At 44.1% G+C, this 21,305-nt stretch overlaps 29 non-coding genes across 29 annotated transcripts; 6 read left to right on the forward strand and 23 right to left on the reverse strand.

Annotated features, from left to right (window-relative positions):
* Positions 1-93: 93 nt before the first annotated feature.
* On the forward strand, positions 94-165 carry trnae-cuc (transfer RNA glutamic acid (anticodon CUC)). Its single transcript has one exon. It is a non-coding gene; the product is annotated as a tRNA-Glu (tRNA).
* A 115-nt stretch (positions 166-280) lies between these two features.
* Positions 281-367, reverse strand: trnay-gua (transfer RNA tyrosine (anticodon GUA)). The gene is given in 2 exon segments: positions 281-316; positions 331-367. It is a non-coding gene; the product is annotated as a tRNA-Tyr (tRNA).
* Positions 368-492: 125 nt separating this feature from the next.
* Positions 493-564, reverse strand: trnae-uuc (transfer RNA glutamic acid (anticodon UUC)). The gene has a single exon. It is a non-coding gene; the product is annotated as a tRNA-Glu (tRNA).
* A 409-nt stretch (positions 565-973) lies between these two features.
* On the reverse strand, positions 974-1,046 carry trnar-acg (transfer RNA arginine (anticodon ACG)). Its single transcript has one exon. It is a non-coding gene; the product is annotated as a tRNA-Arg (tRNA).
* A 305-nt stretch (positions 1,047-1,351) lies between these two features.
* On the reverse strand, positions 1,352-1,424 carry trnar-acg (transfer RNA arginine (anticodon ACG)). Its single transcript has one exon. It is a non-coding gene; the product is annotated as a tRNA-Arg (tRNA).
* Positions 1,425-1,729: 305 nt separating this feature from the next.
* On the reverse strand, positions 1,730-1,802 carry trnar-acg (transfer RNA arginine (anticodon ACG)). The gene has a single exon. It is a non-coding gene; the product is annotated as a tRNA-Arg (tRNA).
* A 618-nt stretch (positions 1,803-2,420) lies between these two features.
* Positions 2,421-2,492, forward strand: trnae-cuc (transfer RNA glutamic acid (anticodon CUC)). The gene has a single exon. It is a non-coding gene; the product is annotated as a tRNA-Glu (tRNA).
* Positions 2,493-2,607: 115 nt separating this feature from the next.
* trnay-gua (transfer RNA tyrosine (anticodon GUA)) lies at positions 2,608-2,694 on the reverse strand. The gene is given in 2 exon segments: positions 2,608-2,643; positions 2,658-2,694. It is a non-coding gene; the product is annotated as a tRNA-Tyr (tRNA).
* Positions 2,695-2,819: 125 nt separating this feature from the next.
* trnae-uuc (transfer RNA glutamic acid (anticodon UUC)) lies at positions 2,820-2,891 on the reverse strand. Its single transcript has one exon. It is a non-coding gene; the product is annotated as a tRNA-Glu (tRNA).
* A 1,108-nt stretch (positions 2,892-3,999) lies between these two features.
* Positions 4,000-4,071, forward strand: trnae-cuc (transfer RNA glutamic acid (anticodon CUC)). Its single transcript has one exon. It is a non-coding gene; the product is annotated as a tRNA-Glu (tRNA).
* A 115-nt stretch (positions 4,072-4,186) lies between these two features.
* On the reverse strand, positions 4,187-4,273 carry trnay-gua (transfer RNA tyrosine (anticodon GUA)). The gene is given in 2 exon segments: positions 4,187-4,222; positions 4,237-4,273. It is a non-coding gene; the product is annotated as a tRNA-Tyr (tRNA).
* Positions 4,274-5,574: 1,301 nt separating this feature from the next.
* trnae-cuc (transfer RNA glutamic acid (anticodon CUC)) lies at positions 5,575-5,646 on the forward strand. The gene has a single exon. It is a non-coding gene; the product is annotated as a tRNA-Glu (tRNA).
* A 115-nt stretch (positions 5,647-5,761) lies between these two features.
* Positions 5,762-5,848, reverse strand: trnay-gua (transfer RNA tyrosine (anticodon GUA)). Its single transcript is given in 2 exon segments — positions 5,762-5,797; positions 5,812-5,848. It is a non-coding gene; the product is annotated as a tRNA-Tyr (tRNA).
* A 125-nt stretch (positions 5,849-5,973) lies between these two features.
* Positions 5,974-6,045, reverse strand: trnae-uuc (transfer RNA glutamic acid (anticodon UUC)). The gene has a single exon. It is a non-coding gene; the product is annotated as a tRNA-Glu (tRNA).
* Positions 6,046-6,454: 409 nt separating this feature from the next.
* trnar-acg (transfer RNA arginine (anticodon ACG)) lies at positions 6,455-6,527 on the reverse strand. The gene has a single exon. It is a non-coding gene; the product is annotated as a tRNA-Arg (tRNA).
* A 683-nt stretch (positions 6,528-7,210) lies between these two features.
* trnar-acg (transfer RNA arginine (anticodon ACG)) lies at positions 7,211-7,283 on the reverse strand. Its single transcript has one exon. It is a non-coding gene; the product is annotated as a tRNA-Arg (tRNA).
* A 618-nt stretch (positions 7,284-7,901) lies between these two features.
* Positions 7,902-7,973, forward strand: trnae-cuc (transfer RNA glutamic acid (anticodon CUC)). Its single transcript has one exon. It is a non-coding gene; the product is annotated as a tRNA-Glu (tRNA).
* A 115-nt stretch (positions 7,974-8,088) lies between these two features.
* trnay-gua (transfer RNA tyrosine (anticodon GUA)) lies at positions 8,089-8,175 on the reverse strand. The gene is given in 2 exon segments: positions 8,089-8,124; positions 8,139-8,175. It is a non-coding gene; the product is annotated as a tRNA-Tyr (tRNA).
* A 1,488-nt stretch (positions 8,176-9,663) lies between these two features.
* trnay-gua (transfer RNA tyrosine (anticodon GUA)) lies at positions 9,664-9,750 on the reverse strand. Its single transcript is given in 2 exon segments — positions 9,664-9,699; positions 9,714-9,750. It is a non-coding gene; the product is annotated as a tRNA-Tyr (tRNA).
* A 125-nt stretch (positions 9,751-9,875) lies between these two features.
* trnae-uuc (transfer RNA glutamic acid (anticodon UUC)) lies at positions 9,876-9,947 on the reverse strand. The gene has a single exon. It is a non-coding gene; the product is annotated as a tRNA-Glu (tRNA).
* Positions 9,948-10,356: 409 nt separating this feature from the next.
* Positions 10,357-10,429, reverse strand: trnar-acg (transfer RNA arginine (anticodon ACG)). The gene has a single exon. It is a non-coding gene; the product is annotated as a tRNA-Arg (tRNA).
* Positions 10,430-10,734: 305 nt separating this feature from the next.
* On the reverse strand, positions 10,735-10,807 carry trnar-acg (transfer RNA arginine (anticodon ACG)). The gene has a single exon. It is a non-coding gene; the product is annotated as a tRNA-Arg (tRNA).
* Positions 10,808-11,112: 305 nt separating this feature from the next.
* Positions 11,113-11,185, reverse strand: trnar-acg (transfer RNA arginine (anticodon ACG)). Its single transcript has one exon. It is a non-coding gene; the product is annotated as a tRNA-Arg (tRNA).
* Positions 11,186-16,659: 5,474 nt separating this feature from the next.
* On the reverse strand, positions 16,660-16,731 carry trnae-uuc (transfer RNA glutamic acid (anticodon UUC)). Its single transcript has one exon. It is a non-coding gene; the product is annotated as a tRNA-Glu (tRNA).
* A 787-nt stretch (positions 16,732-17,518) lies between these two features.
* Positions 17,519-17,591, reverse strand: trnar-acg (transfer RNA arginine (anticodon ACG)). Its single transcript has one exon. It is a non-coding gene; the product is annotated as a tRNA-Arg (tRNA).
* Positions 17,592-17,896: 305 nt separating this feature from the next.
* Positions 17,897-17,969, reverse strand: trnar-acg (transfer RNA arginine (anticodon ACG)). Its single transcript has one exon. It is a non-coding gene; the product is annotated as a tRNA-Arg (tRNA).
* A 996-nt stretch (positions 17,970-18,965) lies between these two features.
* On the forward strand, positions 18,966-19,037 carry trnae-cuc (transfer RNA glutamic acid (anticodon CUC)). Its single transcript has one exon. It is a non-coding gene; the product is annotated as a tRNA-Glu (tRNA).
* A 115-nt stretch (positions 19,038-19,152) lies between these two features.
* Positions 19,153-19,239, reverse strand: trnay-gua (transfer RNA tyrosine (anticodon GUA)). The gene is given in 2 exon segments: positions 19,153-19,188; positions 19,203-19,239. It is a non-coding gene; the product is annotated as a tRNA-Tyr (tRNA).
* Positions 19,240-19,364: 125 nt separating this feature from the next.
* On the reverse strand, positions 19,365-19,436 carry trnae-uuc (transfer RNA glutamic acid (anticodon UUC)). Its single transcript has one exon. It is a non-coding gene; the product is annotated as a tRNA-Glu (tRNA).
* Positions 19,437-21,305: the final 1,869 nt, after the last annotated feature.

Consider the following 21,305-nt stretch of genomic DNA (forward strand, 5'->3'; position numbering starts at 1 on the left):
AAAATTCAAGCCTTAGTGGTCTTGCTTGAGCAGTTGCTGCAAAATCTGGTAGAGGCACACAGCCCGGCTTGACGGGAAAGAGTCAGCAGACCTTCCCTGGTGGTCTAGTGGTTAGGATTCGGCGCTCTCACCGCCGCGGCCCGGGTTCGATTCCCGGTCAGGGAATGAGCTTTTGCCCTCCAGCGGCGGTCGCGATTGCAAAACGCTGGACTACCAACTCAAGCGCTGACGGCCTCGTCGAGAAGCATGGCCAATGAAATGTTTGCTTGTGAAAAAGACCTCCTTCGAGCCAGAGTCGAACCAGCGACCTAAGGATTGCCAATTTGCCACCTACAGTCCTCCGCTCTACCAGCTGAGCTATCGAAGGCACATCGTTTGGGGACAGAACCTAAACCTATCAGGTTTCGTAAGCTCCGCCTGCCGGCAAAAAGTGCTAGTGGCACAGAGAGACGTCCTGGCTGTTTCCATAAGTGAAGCAAAGACAACACGAACTTCCCATACCGGGAGTCGAACCCTGGCCGCCTGGGTGAAAACCAGGAATCCTGACCGCTAGACCATATGGGAACTTCCTCAAGCCTCAAGTAGGCCCTTGGCTTTTAGTGTGTGACCGCCCCCCTTTAAGAATATGGGAATGATCTGAAGGGATAGTTTACTGAATTCAATTTCATCTGGCTCATCGGAGGGAGCTCTCATTTGCCTCGCCCAGGGGGTTTAGTTTCCTCCCATTCCTGTGCTGGCATAATAGACACTATAAACTGGTCGCAAAGCAAGGTCCTTGTGACAGTACCCATGCAATGCATCTGAAAAGACGCATGGTATTGTATGGTAACCGTTATCCCACTGACAAAGCAGCCTATTGTTGGACTGTCAATTTAAAACATTATTCAACTAATCCAATAATAATAATAACAAAAACTATGGGCTAATAATAATAAAATGGCTATGGGCTGACAGCGAAGCAAAAGAGGCAGAGCGAGCCAGCCAGGAGTCGAACCTGGAATCTTCTGATTCGTAGTCAGACGCGTTATCCATTGCGCCACTGGCCCACCAGTCAGGCACCCTTGAGTGCATTTGCCTCGCCCAGGGGGTTCAGTTTCCTCCCATTCCTGTGCTGGCATAATAGACACTATAAACTTGTCTTAAAGCAAGGTCCTTGTGACAGTACCCATGCAATGCATCTGAAAAGACGCATGGTATTGTATGGTAACCGTTATCCCACTGACAAAGCAGCCTATTGTTGGACTGTCAATTTAAAACATTATTCAACTAATCCAATAATAATAATAACAAAAACTATGGGCTAATAATAATAAAATGGCTATGGGCTGACAGCGAAGCAAAAGAGGCAGAGCGAGCCAGCCAGGAGTCGAACCTGGAATCTTCTGAGTCGTAGTCAGACGCGTTATCCATTGCGCCACTGGCCCACCACTCAGGCAGCCTTGAGTGCATTTTTCTCGCCCAGGGGGTTCAGTTTCCTCCCATTCCTGTGCTGGCATAATAGACACTATAAACTGGTCGCAAAGCAAGGTCCTTGTGACAGTACCCATGCAATGCATCTGAAAAGACGCATGGTATTGTATGGTAACCGTTATCCCACTGACAAAGCAGCCTATTGTTGGACTGTCAATTTAAAATATTATTCAACTAATCCAATGATAATAATAACAAAAACTATGGGCTAATAATAATAAAATGGCTATGGGCTGACAGCGAAGCAAAAGAGGCAGAGCGAGCCAGCCAGGAGTCGAACCTAGAATCTTCTGATTCGTAGTCAGACGCGTTATCCATTGCGCCACTGGCCCACCAGTCAGGCAGCCTTGAGTGCATTTGCCTCGCCCAGGGGGTTCAGTTTCCTCCCATTCCTGTGCTGGCATAATAGACACTATAAACTTGTCTTAAAGCAAGGTCCTTGTGACAGTACCCATGCAATGCATCTGAAAAGACGCATGGTATTGTATGGTAACCGTTATCCCACTGACAAAGCAGCCTATTGTTGGACTGTCAATTTAAAACATTATTCAACTAATCCAATAATAATAATAACAAAAACTATGCACGCGACTTGTTGGTGTCCGGCTGGGCAGAGGCCTGTCATGACATCTACTTTTTCTCATGCCAATAACAGGCCTGGAGCCAACGTCAGGAAGGGGTCTGATGAGGAGCCTGCTATAAAAAGCTTCAAGTTGGAGGCGTCACATGTTGGTGATCTCGGTTGCTTTGTTTTCATGGCAAGTTGTGGTGTTGTTAGGATATTCCTACAGAGCCAGTGACAGTTTCTCAGTGGAATAACTGTGATCCAGGGTCAGAGACGTCTCCTCTCCTGGAGGAAAATTCAAGCCTTAGTGGTCTTGCTTGAGCAGTTGCTGCAAAATCTGGTAGAGGCACACAGCCAGGCTTGATGGGAAAGAGTCAGCAGACCTTCCCTGGTGGTCTAGTGGTTAGGATTCGGCGCTCTCACCGCCGCGGCCCGGGTTCGATTCCCGGTCAGGGAATGAGCTTTTGCCCTCCAGCGGCGGTCGCGATTGCAAAACGCTGGACTACCAACTCAAGCGCTGACGGCCTCGTCGAGAAGCATGGCCAATGAAATGTTTGCTTGTGAAAAAGACCTCCTTCGAGCCAGAGTCGAACCAGCGACCTAAGGATTGCCAATTTGCCACCTACAGTCCTCCGCTCTACCAGCTGAGCTATCGAAGGCACATCGTTTGGGGACAGAACCTAAACCTATCAGGTTTCGTAAGCTCCGCCTGCCGGCTAAAAGTGCTAGTGGCACAGAGAGACGTCCTGGCTGTTTCCATAAGTGAAGCAAAGAAAACACGAACTTCCCATACCGGGAGTCGAACCCTGGCCGCCTGGGTGAAAACCAGGAATCCTGACCGCTAGACCATATGGGAACTTCCTCAAGCCTCAAGTAGGCCCTTGGCTTTTAGTGTGTGACCGCCCCCCTTTAAGAATATGGGAATGATCCGAAGGGATAGTTTACTGAATTCAATTTCATCTGGCTCATCGGAGGGAGCTCTCATTTGCCTCGCCCAGGGGGTTCAGTTTCCTCCCATTCCTGTGCTGGCATAATAGACACTATAAACTGGTCGCAAAGCAAGGTCCTTGTGACAGTACCCATGCAATGCATCTGAAAAGATGCATGGTATTGTATGGTAACAGTTATCCCACTGACAAAGCAGCCTATTGTTGGACTGTCAATTTAAAATATTATTCAACTAATCCAATAATAATAATAACAAAAACTATGGGCTAATAATAATAAAATGGCTATGGGCTGACAGCGAAGCAAAAGAGGCAGAGCGAGCCAGCCAGCCAGCCACGAGTAGAACCTGGAATCTTCTGATTCGTAGTCAGACGCATTATCCATTGCGCCTCTGGCCCACCAGTCAGGCACCCTTGAGTGCATTTGCCTCGCCCAGGGGGTTCAGTTTCCTCCCATTCCTGTGCTGGCATAATAGACACTATAAACTGGTCGCAAAGCAAGGTCCTTGTGACAGTACCCATGCAATGCATCTGAAAAGACGCATGGTATTGTATGGTAACCGTTATTCCACTGACAAAGCAGCCTATTGTTGGACTGTCAATTTAAAATATTATTCAACTAATCCAATAATAATAATAACAAAAACTATGCACGCGACTTGTTGGTGTCCGGCTGGGCAGAGGCCTGTCATGACATCTACTTTTTCTCATGCCAATAACAGGCCTGGAGCCAACGTCAGGAAGGGGTCTGATGAGGAGCCTGCTATAAAAAGCTTCAAGTTGGAGGCGTCACATGTTGGTGATCTCGGTTGTTTTGTTGTCATGGCAAGTTGTGGTGTTGTTAGGATATTCCTACAGAGCCAGTGACAGTTTCTCAGTGGAATAACTGTGATCCAGGGTCAGAGACGTCTCCTCTCCTGGAGGAAAATTCAAGCCTTAGTGGTCTTGCTTGAGCAGTTGCTGCAAAATCTGGTAGAGGCACACAGCCCGGCTTGATGGGAAAGAGTCAGCAGACCTTCCCTGGTGGTCTAGTGGTTAGGATTCGGCGCTCTCACCGCCGCGGCCCGGGTTCGATTCCCGGTCAGGGAATGAGCTTTTGCCCTCCAGCGGCGGTCGCGATTGCAAAACGCTGGACTACCAACTCAAGCGCTGACGGCCTCGTCGAGAAGCATGGCCAATGAAATGTTTGCTTGTGAAAAAGACCTCCTTCGAGCCAGAGTCGAACCAGCGACCTAAGGATTGCCAATTTGCCACCTACAGTCCTCCGCTCTACCAGCTGAGCTATCGAAGGCACATCGTTTGGGGACAGAACCTAAACCTATCAGGTTTCGTAAGCTCCGCCTGCCGGCTAAAAGTGCTAGTGGCACAGAGAGACGTCCTGGCTGTTTCCATAAGTGAAGCAAAGACAACACGAACTTCCCATACCGGGAGTCGAACACGGGCCGCCTGGGTGAAAACCAGGAATCCTGACCGCTAGACCATATGGGAACTTCCTCAAGCCGCAAGTAGGCCCTTGGCTTTTAGTGTGTGACCGCCCCCCTTTAAGAATATGGGAATGATCCGAAGGGATAGTTTACTGAATTCAATTTCATCTGGCTCATCGGAGGGAGCTCTCATTTGCCTCGCCCAGGGGGTTCAGTTTCCTCCCATTCCTGTGCTGGCATAATAGACACTATAAACTGGTCGCAAAGCAAGGTCCTTGTGACAGTACCCATGCAATGCATCTGAAAAGATGCATGGTATTGTATGGTAACCGTTATCCCACTGACAAAGCAGCCTATTGTTGGACTGTCAATTTAAAATATTATTCAACTAATCCAATAATAATAATAACAAAAACTATGGGCTAATAATAATAAAATGGCTATTGGCTGACAGCGAAGCAAAAGAGGCAGAGCGAGCCAGCCAGCCACGAGTCGAACCTGGAATCTTCTGATTCGTAGTCAGACGAATTATCCATTGCGCCACTGGCCCACCAGTCAGGCACCCTTGAGTGCATTTGCCTCGCCCAGGGGGTTCAGTTTCCTCCCATTCCTGTGCTGGCATAATAGACACTATAAACTGGTCGCAAAGCAAGGTCCTTGTGACAGTACCCATGCAATGCATCTGAAAAGACGCATGGTATTGTATGGTAACCGTTATCCCACTGACAAAGCAGCCTATTGTTGGACTGTCAATTTAAAATATTATTCAACTAATCCAATAATAATAATAACAAAAACTATGCACGCGACTTGTTGGTGTCCGGCTGGGCAGAGGCCTGTCATGACATCTACTTTTTCTCATGCCAATAACAGGCTTGGAGCCAACGTCAGGAAGGGGTCTGATGAGGAGCCTGCTATAAAAAGCTTCAAGTTGGAGGCGTCACATGTTGGTGATCTCGGTTGTTTTGTTGTCATGGCAAGTTGTGGTGTTGTTAGGATATTCCTACAGAGCCAGTGACAGTTTCTCAGTGGAATAACTGTGATCCAGGGTCAGAGACGTCTCCTCTCCTGGAGGAAAATTCAAGCCTTAGTGGTCTTGCTTGAGCAGTTGCTGCAAAATCTGGTAGAGGCACACAGCCCAGCTTGACGGGAAAGAGTCAGCAGACCTTCCCTGGTGGTCTAGTGGTTAGGATTCGGCGCTCTCACCGCCGCGGCCTGGGTTCGATTCCCGGTCAGGGAATGAGCTTTTGCCCTCCAGCGGCGGTCGCGATTGCAAAACGCTGGACTACCAACTCAAGCGCTGACGGCCTCGTCGAGAAGCATGGCCAATGAAATGTTTGCTTGTGAAAAAGACCTCCTTCGAGCCAGAGTCGAACCAGCGACCTAAGGATTGCCAATTTGCCACCTACAGTCCTCCGCTCTACCAGCTGAGCTATCGAAGGCACATCGTTTGGGGACAGAACCTAAACCTATCAGGTTTCGTAAGCTCCGCCTGCCGGCAAAAAGTGCTAGTGGCACAGAGAGACGTCCTGGCTGTTTCCATAAGTGAAGCAAAGACAACACGAACTTCCCATACCGGGAGTCGAACCCTGGCCGCCTGGGTGAAAACCAGGAATCCTGACCGCTAGACCATATGGGAACTTCCTCAAGCCTCAAGTAGGCCCTTGGCTTTTAGTGTGTGACCGCCCCCCTTTAAGAATATGGGAATGATCTGAAGGGATAGTTTACTGAATTCAATTTCATCTGGCTCATCGGAGGGAGCTCTCATTTGCCTCGCCCAGGGGGTTTAGTTTCCTCCCATTCCTGTGCTGGCATAATAGACACTATAAACTGGTCGCAAAGCAAGGTCCTTGTGACAGTACCCATGCAATGCATCTGAAAAGACGCATGGTATTGTATGGTAACCGTTATCCCACTGACAAAGCAGCCTATTGTTGGACTGTCAATTTAAAACATTATTCAACTAATCCAATAATAATAATAACAAAAACTATGGGCTAATAATAATAAAATGGCTATGGGCTGACAGCGAAGCAAAAGAGGCAGAGCGAGCCAGCCAGGAGTCGAACCTGGAATCTTCTGATTCGTAGTCAGACGCGTTATCCATTGCGCCACTGGCCCACCAGTCAGGCACCCTTGAGTGCATTTGCCTCGCCCAGGGGGTTCAGTTTCCTCCCATTCCTGTGCTGGCATAATAGACACTATAAACTTGTCTTAAAGCAAGGTCCTTGTGACAGTACCCATGCAATGCATCTGAAAAGACGCATGGTATTGTATGGTAACCGTTATCCCACTGACAAAGCAGCCTATTGTTGGACTGTCAATTTAAAACATTATTCAACTAATCCAATAATAATAATAACAAAAACTATGGGCTAATAATAATAAAATGGCTATGGGCTGACAGCGAAGCAAAAGAGGCAGAGCGAGCCAGCCAGGAGTCGAACCTGGAATCTTCTGATTCGTAGTCAGACGCGTTATCCATTGCGCCCCTGGCCCAACACTCAGGCTGCCTTGAGTGCATTTTTCTCGCCCAGGGGGTTCAGTTTCCTCCCATTCCTGTGCTGGCATAATAGACACTATAAACTGGTCGCAAAGCAAGGTCCTTGTGACAGTACCCATGCAATGCATCTGAAAAGACGCATGGTATTGTATGGTAACCGTTATCCCACTGACAAAGCAGCCTATTGTTGGACTGTCAATTTAAAATATTATTCAACTAATCCAATGATAATAATAACAAAAACTATGGGCTAATAATAATAAAATGGCTATGGGCTGACAGCGAAGCAAAAGAGGCAGAGCGAGCCAGCCAGGAGTCGAACCTGGAATCTTCTGATTCGTAGTCAGACGCGTTATCCATTGCGCCACTGGCCCACCAGTCAGGCAGCCTTGAGTGCATTTGCCTCGCCCAGGGGGTTCAGTTTCCTCCCATTCCTGTGCTGGCATAATAGACACTATAAACTTGTCTTAAAGCAAGGTCCTTGTGACAGTACCCATGCAATGCATCTGAAAAGACGCATGGTATTGTATGGTAACCGTTATCCCACTGACAAAGCAGCCTATTGTTGGACTGTCAATTTAAAACATTATTCAACTAATCCAATAATAATAATAACAAAAACTATGCACGCGACTTGTTGGTGTCCGGCTGGGCAGAGGCCTGTCATGACATCTACTTTTTCTCATGCCAATAACAGGCCTGGAGCCAACGTCAGGAAGGGGTCTGATGAGGAGCCTGCTATAAAAAGCTTCAAGTTGGAGGCGTCACATGTTGGTGATCTCGGTTGCTTTGTTTTCATGGCAAGTTGTGGTGTTGTTAGGATATTCCTACAGAGCCAGTGACAGTTTCTCAGTGGAATAACTGTGATCCAGGGTCAGAGACGTCTCCTCTCCTGGAGGAAAATTCAAGCCTTAGTGGTCTTGCTTGAGCAGTTGCTGCAAAATCTGGTAGAGGCACACAGCCAGGCTTGATGGGAAAGAGTCAGCAGACCTTCCCTGGTGGTCTAGTGGTTAGGATTCGGCGCTCTCACCGCCGCGGCCCGGGTTCGATTCCCGGTCAGGGAATGAGCTTTTGCCCTCCAGCGGCGGTCGCGATTGCAAAACGCTGGACTACCAACTCAAGCGCTGACGGCCTCGTCGAGAAGCATGGCCAATGAAATGTTTGCTTGTGAAAAAGACCTCCTTCGAGCCAGAGTCGAACCAGCGACCTAAGGATTGCCAATTTGCCACCTACAGTCCTCCGCTCTACCAGCTGAGCTATCGAAGGCACATCGTTTGGGGACAGAACCTAAACCTATCAGGTTTCGTAAGCTCCGCCTGCCGGCTAAAAGTGCTAGTGGCACAGAGAGACGTCCTGGCTGTTTCCATAAGTGAAGCAAAGACAACACGAACTTCCCATACCGGGAGTCGAACACGGGCCGCCTGGGTGAAAACCAGGAATCCTGACCGCTAGACCATATGGGAACTTCCTCAAGCCGCAAGTAGGCCCTTGGCTTTTAGTGTGTGACCGCCCCCCTTTAAGAATATGGGAATGATCCGAAGGGATAGTTTACTGAATTCAATTTCATCTGGCTCATCGGAGGGAGCTCTCATTTGCCTCGCCCAGGGGGTTCAGTTTCCTCCCATTCCTGTGCTGGCATAATAGACACTATAAACTGGTCGCAAAGCAAGGTCCTTGTGACAGTACCCATGCAATGCATCTGAAAAGATGCATGGTATTGTATGGTAACCGTTATCCCACTGACAAAGCAGCCTATTGTTGGACTGTCAATTTAAAATATTATTCAACTAATCCAATAATAATAATAACAAAAACTATGGGCTAATAATAATAAAATGGCTATTGGCTGACAGCGAAGCAAAAGAGGCAGAGCGAGCCAGCCAGCCACGAGTCGAACCTGGAATCTTCTGATTCGTAGTCAGACGAATTATCCATTGCGCCACTGGCCCACCAGTCAGGCACCCTTGAGTGCATTTGCCTCGCCCAGGGGGTTCAGTTTCCTCCCATTCCTGTGCTGGCATAATAGACACTATAAACTGGTCGCAAAGCAAGGTCCTTGTGACAGTACCCATGCAATGCATCTGAAAAGACGCATGGTATTGTATGGTAACCGTTATCCCACTGACAAAGCAGCCTATTGTTGGACTGTCAATTTAAAATATTATTCAACTAATCCAATAATAATAATAACAAAAACTATGCACGCGACTTGTTGGTGTCCGGCTGGGCAGAGGCCTGTCATGACATCTACTTTTTCTCATGCCAATAACAGGCTTGGAGCCAACGTCAGGAAGGGGTCTGATGAGGAGCCTGCTATAAAAAGCTTCAAGTTGGAGGCGTCACATGTTGGTGATCTCGGTTGTTTTGTTGTCATGGCAAGTTGTGGTGTTGTTAGGATATTCCTACAGAGCCAGTGACAGTTTCTCAGTGGAATAACTGTGATCCAGGGTCAGAGACGTCTCCTCTCCTGGAGGAAAATTCAAGCCTTAGTGGTCTTGCTTGAGCAGTTGCTGCAAAATCTGGTAGAGGCACACAGCCCAGCTTGACGGGAAAGAGTCAGCAGACCTTCCCTGGTGGTCTAGTGGTTAGGATTCGGCGCTCTCACCGTCGCGGCCTGGGTTCGATTCCCGGTCAGGGAATGAGCTTTTGCCCTCCAGCGGCGGTCGCGATTGCAAAACGCTGGACTACCAACTCAAGCGCTGACGGCCTCGTCGAGAAGCATGGCCAATGAAATGTTTGCTTGTGAAAAAGACCTCCTTCGAGCCAGAGTCGAACCAGCGACCTAAGGATTGCCAATTTGCCACCTACAGTCCTCCGCTCTACCAGCTGAGCTATCGAAGGCACATCGTTTGGGGACAGAACCTAAACCTATCAGGTTTCGTAAGCTCCGCCTGCCGGCTAAAAGTGCTAGTGGCACAGAGAGACGTCCTGGCTGTTTCCATAAGTGAAGCAAAGACAACACGAACTTCCCATACCGGGAGTCGAACCCGGGCCGCCTGGGTGAAAACCAGGAATCCTGACCGCTAGACCATATGGGAACTTCCTCAAGCCTCAAGTAGGCCCTTGGCTTTTAGTGTGTGACCGCCCCCCTTTAAGAATATGGGAATGATCCGAAGGGATAGTTTACTGAATTCAATTTCATCTGGCTCATCGGAGGGAGCTCTCATTTGCCTCGCCCAGGGGGTTTAGTTTCCTCCCATTCCTGTGCTGGCATAATAGACACTATAAACTGGTCGCAAAGCAAGGTCCTTGTGACAGTACCCATGCAATGCATCTGAAAAGATGCATGGTATTGTATGGTAACCGTTATCCCACTGACAAAGCAGCCTATTGTTGGACTGTCAATTTAAAATATTATTCAACTAATCCAATAATAATAATAACAAAAACTATGGGCTAATAATAATAAAATGGCTATGGGCTGACAGCGAAGCAAAAGAGGCAGAGCGAGCCAGCCAGGAGTCGAACCTGGAATCTTCTGATTCGTAGTCAGACGCGTTATCCATTGCGCCACTGGCCCACCAGTCAGGCACCCTTGAGTGCATTTGCCTCGCCCAGGGGGTTCAGTTTCCTCCCATTCCTGTGCTGGCATAATAGACACTATAAACTTGTCTTAAAGCAAGGTCCTTGTGACAGTACCCATGCAATGCATCTGAAAAGACGCATGGTATTGTATGGTAACCGTTATCCCACTGACAAAGCAGCCTTTTGTTGGACTGTCAATTTAAAACATTATTCAACTAATCCAATAATAATAATAACAAAAACTATGGGCTAATAATAATAAAATGGCTATGGGCTGACAGCGAAGCAAAAGAGGCAGAGCGAGCCAGCCAGGAGTCGAACCTGGAATCTTCTGATTCGTAGTCAGACGCGTTATCCATTGCGCCACTGGCCCACCAGTCAGGCACCCTTGAGTGCATTTGCCTCGCCCAGGGGGTTCAGTTTCCTCCCATTCCTGTGCTGGCATAATAGACACTATAACCTTGTCTTAAAGCAAGGTCCTTGTGACAGTACCCATGCAATGCATCTGAAAAGACGCATGGTATTGTATGGTAACCGTTATCCCACTGACAAAGCAGCCTATTGTTGGACTGTCAATTTAAAACATTATTCAACTAATCCAATGATAATAATAACAAAAACTATGGGCTAATAATAATAAAATGGCTATGGGCTGACAGCGAAGTAAAAGAGGCAGAGCGAGCCAGCCAGGAGTCGAACCTGGAATCTTCTGATTCGTAGTCAGACGCGTTATCCATTGCGCCACTGGCCCACCAGTCAGGCAGCCTTGAGTGCATTTGCCTCGCCCAGGGGGTTCAGTTTCCTCCCATTCCTGTGCTGGCATAATAGACACTATAAACTTGTCTTAAAGCAAGGTCCTTGTGACAGTACCCATGCAATGCATCTGAAAAGACGCATGGTATTGTATGGTAACCGTTATCCCACTGACAAAGCAGCCTATTGTTGGACTGTCAATTTAAAATATTATTCAACTAATCCAATAATAATAATAACAAAAACTATGCACGCGACTTGTTGGTGTCCGGCTGGGCAGAGGCCTGTCATGACATCTACTTTTTCTCATGCCAATAACAGGCCTGGAGCCAACGTCAGGAAGGGGTCTGATGAGGAGCCTGCTATAAAAAGCTTCAAGTTGGAGGCGTCACATGTTGGTGATCTCGGTTGCTTTGTTTTCATGGCAAGTTGTGGTGTTGTTAGGATATTCCTACAGAGCCAGTGACAGTTTCTCAGTGGAATAACTGTGATCCAGGGTCAGAGACGTCTCCTCTCCTGGAGGAAAATTCAAGCCTTAGTGGTCTTGCTTGAGCAGTTGCTGCAAAATCTGGTAGAGGCACACAGCCAGGCTTGACGGGAAAGAGTCAGCAGACCTTCCCTGGTGGTCTAGTGGTTAGGATTCGGCGCTCTCACAGCCGCGGCCCGGGTTCGATTCCTGGTCAAGGAATGAGCTTTTGCCCTCCAGCGGCGGTCGCGATTGCAAAACGCTGGACTACCAACTCAAGCGCTGACGGCCTCGTCGAGAAGCATGGCCAATGAAATGTTTGCTTGTGAAAAAGACCTCCTTCGAGCCAGAGTCGAACCAGCGACCTAAGGATTGCCAATTTGCCACCTACAGTCCTCCGCTCTACCAGCTCCGCTAAAGCTGGGGAACAATAGTCTGTTTGAGGAAGGGGAGAAGGAAAAAGAAGGGGAAGAAGGGGAAGAAGAGGAAGAAGGAAAAAGAGAGAAAAGAGAAGGAAAAAAAAGGAAAAGGAAAGGAAAGGGAAAAGATAAACCCACCTTTCACACTTCTGTGTGATTTTTTGGTAGATTGGTATTCATATTTGATAGAAAATTGCCTTTTTATATATTTCATGGGCAAATCACTGACGTGTACGACGTCGGTTCGAGTCCCACCTCGGACAAGGTTGAAATCACCCAATATCTTTTCTTAATGAATGAACAAATATGTATAAATTTAATGTGCTTTTATGCCTTAACACTTATTTTATAAAAACGTATTTTTTTACATGTATGGATAATTGTTAAAATGTATTTATTATATGAATATGTGGTTTCTTGAAATGTATTATTTATTTTATTAGTTCACCATTGAATATAAGAAATCTTTATTATCTTTTTTTAAATTACTCTTTTCTATATTATAGTGATATTTCACTGGAATTTCAAATGGTTTCATATGTTTATTTTATTACTGTTTTTCTCATTGTATGGATACATGTTTATATTTATTTATTACCCATATGAATATGGAGTTCCTTGAAATGTACTATAAACATTAGATATATAGGTCTATAATAATAATAATATATAGGCCTATAATAATAATAGTAATTATTATAATAATGTTTTGACTCAGGCTCACAAAATGATTAATGAAAGAGACACTTTTATAATAAAAAAAATTAAAAAGATATATATATATATATATATATATATATATATACACGATAAAAATGTCTGATGATAAATTATAATTGCAGTAAACACACAAAGATAGAAATATCTCTAACCAAAAACCCTAACTGAAATATTACCATATGTTTCGACTTAAATGTATAAAAAGTTATAACTATATTCATATGTGTTGTTTGTATGTATGTATTTTACATATTTGCTTGAGAAAAAATACCCAATTCATTAATACAATCAAATTTAAACATGAAAGACATTAGAATTGAAAGTACTGCAACAATGTAATTGTCTTCTCTGAGTGGCAATAAATAAAGGCCTTGCTGTTTAAATATATAAAAAATGTATTACAAAATATAAATCTTAATTATCTCTTTCTCTCTCACACACACAGTAAGCATGGCACATATACAAATGAATTGAATAATTAAATATAAAATACAAATATTAAATAAATAAATAAATAAATAAATAAAGCAAGCAATAAAGGTAGAAGATTCTGATCAACTGGTAAAAAAATATACAAAAAACAAAATCAACACTCCTTACAAGGCTCACGCAAAAAACTGTAATATACAGTGTGTTATGTGGGATTAAAATTGAACTGAATAGACTTGTCCTGCTGTACTTTGAGGCAAGTGGTACTGATGTTGAGGGGCAGGCTGTGGTGGTGCAGCAGTGGGGCGTACCTGTACTGGTGGGAGAGGTACGGGAGCAACAGGAATGGAGGCAGGCAAGTTGACCCCTTGCAGCAGAATACTACATTCCTGCCTCTTCAGTCGCTTGTTGTGCCATTGAATTAGAGTTGTTTGATTAACATCAAACAACTGCAGAGTAGAGCTCTGCATGACTGCACCATTACCCAGGACTTGCTGTCTGATCTTGCTATAGTCTCTGAGAATTAGAGTCCATCTAGTCAGTGCATATGTACCCTGTTTTTTTTTGGACATTTAAAGATGTCACAGAGTTTTACAAAAATGCACTCTACCAGACGACAACAGTCTGGCCACTGGGCAGGGGATCCTGTCGATCCTAGGACGCAACGTGTCATGCTCTCCACACCTGGCGTAAATTCAGGTTTCTTTTTAGAGCACCTGAAGCGTCCTGTTGTCAGGCGCGACTTGTACCGTGGAGGGTACGCTACACGCTGCTGGTCATACGGTAGAAGGTTCTGCCACAGAGCTATGATGGTACTGGCCTGCTGGGAGTTAAGTGTTTGTCCAGTTTCATTCCTCAGTCCCACCAAGTACTCTGCCAGGCTGTCCACTCTGTCCATCCCTGGGATACTGCGCTCATCCACAGCCTGGTAAATATATGAATACTGTATATAAAAATAAAACAACAACAATATCACAGGCAGAAAAATAGCACATCTTTCACACTGTTAACATGTCACAAAAGACCTACCAGCTCTTGCTGTGGTGCTGCTGGAGTCATGGCAGGTGTCCCAGAGGGACTTGTAGTTGTAGCAGTGGGAAGAGAGGCTGGGACGATGGGGAAGTACGGAGGAGCAGAGGCTAGGCTGGTGGGGACAGAGGGTGCAGTGGTGTCCTCATTTGAAACCTGTTAAATGTAATAATAATAAATAAAATAAAAAATAATTAAACAAATATCAAAATAATTCAATTATAAGCAAGACAATAACACCACTGATACAACATGTTACAAAAGACTTGCCAGTTGTTGTGGGGCTGCAGGGGTGACGGGTGATGGCAGTGAAGAGGAGGGACTAGCAGCAGCAGAGCCGGTACAAGCATGCACAATCTGGAAAATTGAATACTCTTTTTAAAACACATTATTATAAAAATGGATTTTAATTAGAGCATTATGCTTTTATTCATTTATGTATTCTTCAGATTTCTATTCATTGTCTTAAATCTCTGTCTATTTCATGATTGCATTGTGTATTTTTTGTGATTTGAAAACGTTTTTTAAAAGTGATTTACAAATACATTTTCTAATTATTATTATAATAATGATTATTATTATTACACAACAATAATAATAAATATTGCAATACAATAAAAGTCTACTAAATGATCAGTACACGGTATGATAAAAATAAAATGTGACAGGCATAATTACCAGTCGTTGCTCAAGTGCAACAGATGCAGGCCCTGAAGGTCCAGCAGGTCCATCAGTGGCCTGGAGAGAGGTGGGAGTTGGAATGACGGCTGAGCTGGTGGTGGCAGGTGATGGACCAGAGGGTGCAGTGGCAAGAGGAGCAGAGGAGGTACCAGAGGAGGAGGCGGCAGCAGCGGACACTTCCTTTATAAATAAAAAAGGCAAATAATGAAGGATGATTATTTGAAGTTAAGTGTCATTGTGAAGAAAACCACTTAATTTAAGAGTTTCTCACAGCTCTAGCAGCTACCGATGGTATCGAAGATGTGGTTGTGGACACAGGAGAGGGAGGAAGAGACAGAGGAGAGACAGTCTGAATGAACATCCTGGGACTGCAGGCAGGCGATGGTGTCCTCCTTGTCATGGCACTTGTGACAGTGCTGGACATGGCAGAAGAGTCGGAAGTGCAACTGATACAGGTCATGCCACTTTTTCTGGCGGGGTGCCGGCCTGTTTCCTGCCTCAGAAGGCCAGACCCCTACAACAGCAAACCTTCGCAGGCGTGACATCCACTCCTCTTCACTCATAGCCCTGTGCTTTTTGTATTTGGATGCCATCTTCCATTACTAGAGTAAATAAAATTGTAACTATTCACTTTAAATTTGTAACTATTCGTGAGTAGTTTTAACTCACTACTATAGTACCTCAGTGTATTATTTATTAATACATAGTACCAGTGTATTATATATTAAATACATAGTAACGTTACCACTTACCTCAGTGTATAATTTATTAATACATAGTACCGCAGTGTATAATTTATTAATACACAAGTACCTCAGTGTATACTATATTAATACATAGTAGTAGCAGATATAAAAGTAATTTAGTACAATCATATTATGATTATTATCAGTTGGTAAACACAAAGTCTCCTGTTATAACAGGTGCAACACCTGAATACAACACAAAACTCATTCATTCATTCAAATTAAATCATTGTGGGTGTTATACCAATGTTATACCAATTATAACTGTCGTTTCTCTCTGTCGAAAATACGTTTCAGCTAACTTAACGTTACTCCATTCATTCATTCATTCATTCTTAGCTAAGTTAGTTAACGTTAGCAGACTAAACAAAGCAACAACGTTGACGTCTTAACACAATGTAACAGTTTATTTAAGAAAAAACTATTAATTAAAGATAGTTAACGTTAATTAAATAGAGAAATCTTACCTCGGTGTCACCGTCAACGTCTTACCTAAAACAATGTAAAAGTTTATTTAAAAAAAAAAAACATATGAATTAAAGCTAGTTAATTAAATAGAGGAATCTTACCTCGGTGGATTAAATTCCCAAGTCGCTAAATTCAAATACAGACTTCACGCGGCTTTTCCAAAAATAACTCACAAATATTATTGATTGGCTGTGAGCGATAGGAGGTAGACTTACTGCGCATGCTCCGGCAATGATGGAAAGGGCCACTGTCATTGGCTGTCTTAAAATTGTAAAGATGGAAATGCTGAGATCTGATTGGCTGTCATAAAAATGGAAAAGATGGACATGCAGAGACGTGATTTGTCGAAATTAGACAGACGAACGGTCCCCAGGCACCGCTATCGAAGGCACATCGTTTGGGGACAGAACCTAAACCTATCAGGTTTCGTAAGCTCCGCCTGCCGGCTAAAAGTGCTAGTGGCACAGAGAGACGTCCTGGCTGTTTCCATAAGTGAAGCAAAGACAACACGAACTTCCCATACCGGGAGTCGAACCCGGGCCGCCTGGGTGAAAACCAGGAATCCTGACCGCTAGACCATATGGGAACTTCCTCAAGCCTCAAGTAAGCCCTTGGCTTTTAGTGTGTGACCGCCCCCCTTTAAGAATATGGGAATGATCTGAAGGGATAGTTTACTGAATTCAATTTCATCTGGCTCATCGGAGGGAGCTCTCATTTGCCTCGCCCAGGGGGTTTAGTTTCCTCCCATTCCTGTGCTGGCATAATAGACACTATAAACTGGTCGCAAAGCAAGGTCCTTGTGACAGTACCCATGCAATGCATCTGAAAAGATGCATGGTATTGTATGGTAACCGTTATCCCACTGACAAAGCAGCCTATTGTTGGACTGTCAATTTAAAATATTATTCAACTAATCCAATAATAATAATAACAAAAACTATGGGCTAATAATAATAAAATGGCTATGGGCTGACAGCGAAGCAAAAGCGGCAGAGCGAGCCAGCCAGGAGTCGAGCCTGGAATCTTCTGATTCGTAGTCAGACGCGTTATCCATTGCGCCACTGGCCCACCAGTCAGGCACCCTTGAGTGCATTTGCCTCGCCCAGGGGGTTCAGTTTCCTCCCATTCCTGTGCTGGCATAATAGACACTATAAACTTGTCTTAAAGCAAGGTCCTTGTGACAGTACCCATGCAATGCATCTGAAAAGACGCATGGTATTGTATGGTAACCGTTATCCCACTGACAAAGCAGCCTATTGTTGGACTGTCAATTTAAAACATTATTCAACTAATCCAATAATAATAATAACAAAAACTATGGGCTAATAATAATAAAATGGCTATGGGCTGACAGCGAAGCAAAAGAGGCAGAGCGAGCCAGCCAGGAGTCGAACCTGGAATCTTCTGATTCGTAGTCAGACGCGTTATCCATTGCGCCACTGGCCCACCAGTCAGGCACCCTTGAGTGCATTTGCCTTGCCCAGGGGGTTCAGTTTCCTCCCATTCCTGTGCTGGCATAATAGACACTATAAACTTGTCTTAAAGCAAGGTCCTTGTGACAGTACCCATGCAATGCATCTGAAAAGACGCATGGTATTGTATGGTAACCGTTATCCCACTGACAAAGCAGCCTATTGTTGGACTGTCAATTTAAAACATTATTCAACTAATCCAATAATAATAATAACAAAAACTATGGGCTAATAATAATAAAATGGCTATGGGCTGACAGCGAAGCAAAAGAGGCAGAGCGAGCCAGCCAGGAGTCGAACCTGGAATCTTCTGATTCGTAGTCAGACGCGTTATCCATTGCGCCACTGGCCCACCAGTCAGGCACCCTTGAGTGCATTTGCCTCGCCCAGGGGGTTCAGTTTCCTCCCATTCCTGTGCTGGCATAATAGACACTATAAACTTGTCTTAAAGCAAGGTCCTTGTGACAGTACCCATGCAATGCATCTGAAAAGACGCATGGTATTGTATGGTAACCGTTATCCCACTGACAAAGCAGCCTATTGTTGGACTGTCAATTTAAAACATTATTCAACTAATCCAATGATAATAATAACAAAAACTATGGGCTAATAATAATAAAATGGCTATGGGCTGACAGCGAAGCAAAAGAGGCAGAGCGAGCCAGCCAGGAGTCGAACCTGAAATCTTCTGATTCGTAGTCAGACGCGTTATCCATTGCGCCACTGGCCCACCAGTCAGGCAGTCTTGAGTGCATTTGCCTCGCCCAGGGGGTTCAGTTTCCTCCCATTCCTGTGCTGGCATAATAGACACTATAAACTTGTCTTAAAGCAAGGTCCTTGTGACAGTACCCATGCAATGCATCTGAAAAGACGCATGGTATTGTATGGTAACCGTTATCCCACTGACAAAGCAGCCTATTGTTGGACTGTCAATTTAAAATATTATTCAACTAATCCAATAATAATAATAACACAAACTATGCACGCGACTTGTTGGTGTCCGGCTGGGCAGAGGCCTGTCATGACATCTACTTTTTCTCATGCCAATAACAGGCCTGGAGCCAACGTCAGGAAGGGGTCTGATGAGGAGCCTGCTATAAAAAGCTTCAAGTTGGAGGCGTCACATGTTGGTGATCTCGGTTGCTTTGTTTTCATGGCAAGTTGTGGTGTTGTTAGGATATTCCTACAGAGCCAGTGACAGTTTCTCAGTGGAATAACTGTGATCCAGGGTCAGAGACGTCTCCTCTCCTGGAGGAAAATTCAAGCCTTAGTGGTCTTGCTTGAGCAGTTGCTGCAAAATCTGGTAGAGGCACACAGCCAGGCTTGACGGGAAAGAGTCAGCAGACCTTCCCTGGTGGTCTAGTGGTTAGGATTCGGCGCTCTCACCGCCGCGGCCCGGGTTCGATTCCCGGTCAGGGAATGAGCTTTTGCCCTCCAGCGGCGGTCGCGATTGCAAAACGCTGGACTACCAACTCAAGCGCTGACGGCCTCGTCGAGAAGCATGGCCAATGAAATGTTTGCTTGTGAAAAAGACCTCCTTCGAGCCAGAGTCGAACCAGCGACCTAAGGATTGCCAATTTGCCACCTACAGTCCTCCGCTCTACCAGCTGAGCTATCGAAGGCACATCGTTTGGGGACAGAACCTAAACCTATCAGGTTTCGTAAGCTCCGCCTGCCGGCTAAAAGTGCTAGTGGCACAGAGAGACGTCCTGGCTGTTTCCATAAGTGAAGCAAAGACAACACGAACTTCCCATACCGGGAGTCGAACCCGGGCCGCCTGGGTGAAAACCAGGAATCCTGACCGCTAGACCATATGGGAACTTCCTCAAGCCTCAAGTAGGCCCTTGGCTTTTAGTGTGTGACCGCCCCCCTTTAAGAATATGGGAATGATCTGAAGGGATAGTTTACTGAATTCAATTTCATCTGGCTCATCGGAGGGAGCTCTCATTTGCCTCGCCCAGGGGGTTTAGTTTCCTCCCATTCCTGTGCTGGCATAATAGACACTATAAACTGGTCGCAAAGCAAGGTCCTTGTGACAGTACCCATGCAATGCATCTGAAAAGATGCATGGTATTGTATGGTAACCGTTATCCCACTGACAAAGCAGCCTATTGTTGGACTGTCAATTTAAAATATTATTCAACTAATCCAATAATAATAATAACAAAAACTATGGGCTAATAATAATAAAATGGCTATGGGCTGACAGCGAAGCAAAAGAGGCAGAGCGAGCCAGCCAGGAGTCGAGCCTGGAATCTTCTGATTCGTAGTCAGACGCGTTATCCATTGCGCCACTGGCCCACCAGTCAGGCACCCTTGAGTGCATTTGCCTCGCCCAGGGGGTTCAGTTTCCTCCCATTCCTGTGCTGGCATAATAGACACTATAAACTTGTCTTAAAGCAAGGTCCTTGTGACAGTACCCATGCAATGCATCTGAAAAGACGCATGGTATTGTATGGTAACCGTTATCCCACTGACAAAGCAGCCTATTGTTGGACTGTCAATTTAAAACATTATTCAACTAATCCAATAATAATAATAACAAAAACTATGGGCTAATAATAATAAAATGGCTATGGGCTGACAGCGAAGCAAAAGAGGCAGAGCGAGCCAGCCAGGAGTCGAACCTGGAATCTTCTGATTCGTAGTCAGACGCGTTATCCATTGCGCCAAGCGCGGCGCGCATATGTCTATCTAAGCTATCAAAAGTTGCCTGAAATTGACCCAAAGATCGCAGGATCGAATCCCGCTCGTCCAAACTTTTAATGACTAATGTTAATTATTAGGATAAATGTTATTTAACTACACATTTAAGTCCAGATAATTCTGTCATGTGTATAAATTAACATTTGTATATAATAATACAGTAAACAATAATAATTATTATTATAAGAGGAAGAAGATGAAGAAGAAAAACACAAAAACGTCCAAACACATTATATTTTTTTAATACAATCACAACAATTATTAAAACTGGTAATATTAATAAAAGTATTAGTAATAATAATAAATAACTTAAGGCATAACTAAACATAAATAAATGCTTCTCATCTATTATTATTATTATTATTTAAAATATATATTATTATAATAATAATAGTAATAATGATATTACGTAATGATAATCAGGTACATAAATAACTTAAATGCTTCTCATCTATTATTATTATTATTAATAATAATAATAGTAATAATGATATTACGTAATGATTATCAGGTACATAAATAACTTAAATGCTTCTCATCTATTATTATTATTATTATTATTATTAATAATAATAATAGTAATAATGATATTAATGATAATCAGGTACATAAATAACTTAAGGCATAAGTTAACATAATAAAATAACTAAAATAAACTCTTCTCATCCAGGCAACCACCTGTTGCCCAGAAATTAAAATGTGTATATAATTTTAGTGTAGTTGTTGTAGTCAATAATACAGTAAACAATAATAATAATGAAAAGAGGAAGTAGATGAATAAGAAAAAACACAGAAACATCCAAACCCATTAAAATTTTTTAATATAATCACATTCCGGTACATAAATAACTTAAGGCATAGCTAAACATAAATAAACTAAACAAATGCTTCTCATCTATTATTATTATTATTATTAAAAATATATATTATTATTAATAATAATAGTAATAATGATGATATTAATGATAATCAGGTACATAAA

The sequence above is a fragment of the Rhinichthys klamathensis genome, unplaced genomic scaffold (assembly GCF_029890125.1).
Source record: "Rhinichthys klamathensis goyatoka isolate OS25496 unplaced genomic scaffold, OSU_Roscu_1.1 h1tg000223l_1, whole genome shotgun sequence".
Taxonomy (NCBI): domain Eukaryota; kingdom Metazoa; phylum Chordata; class Actinopteri; order Cypriniformes; family Leuciscidae; genus Rhinichthys; species Rhinichthys klamathensis.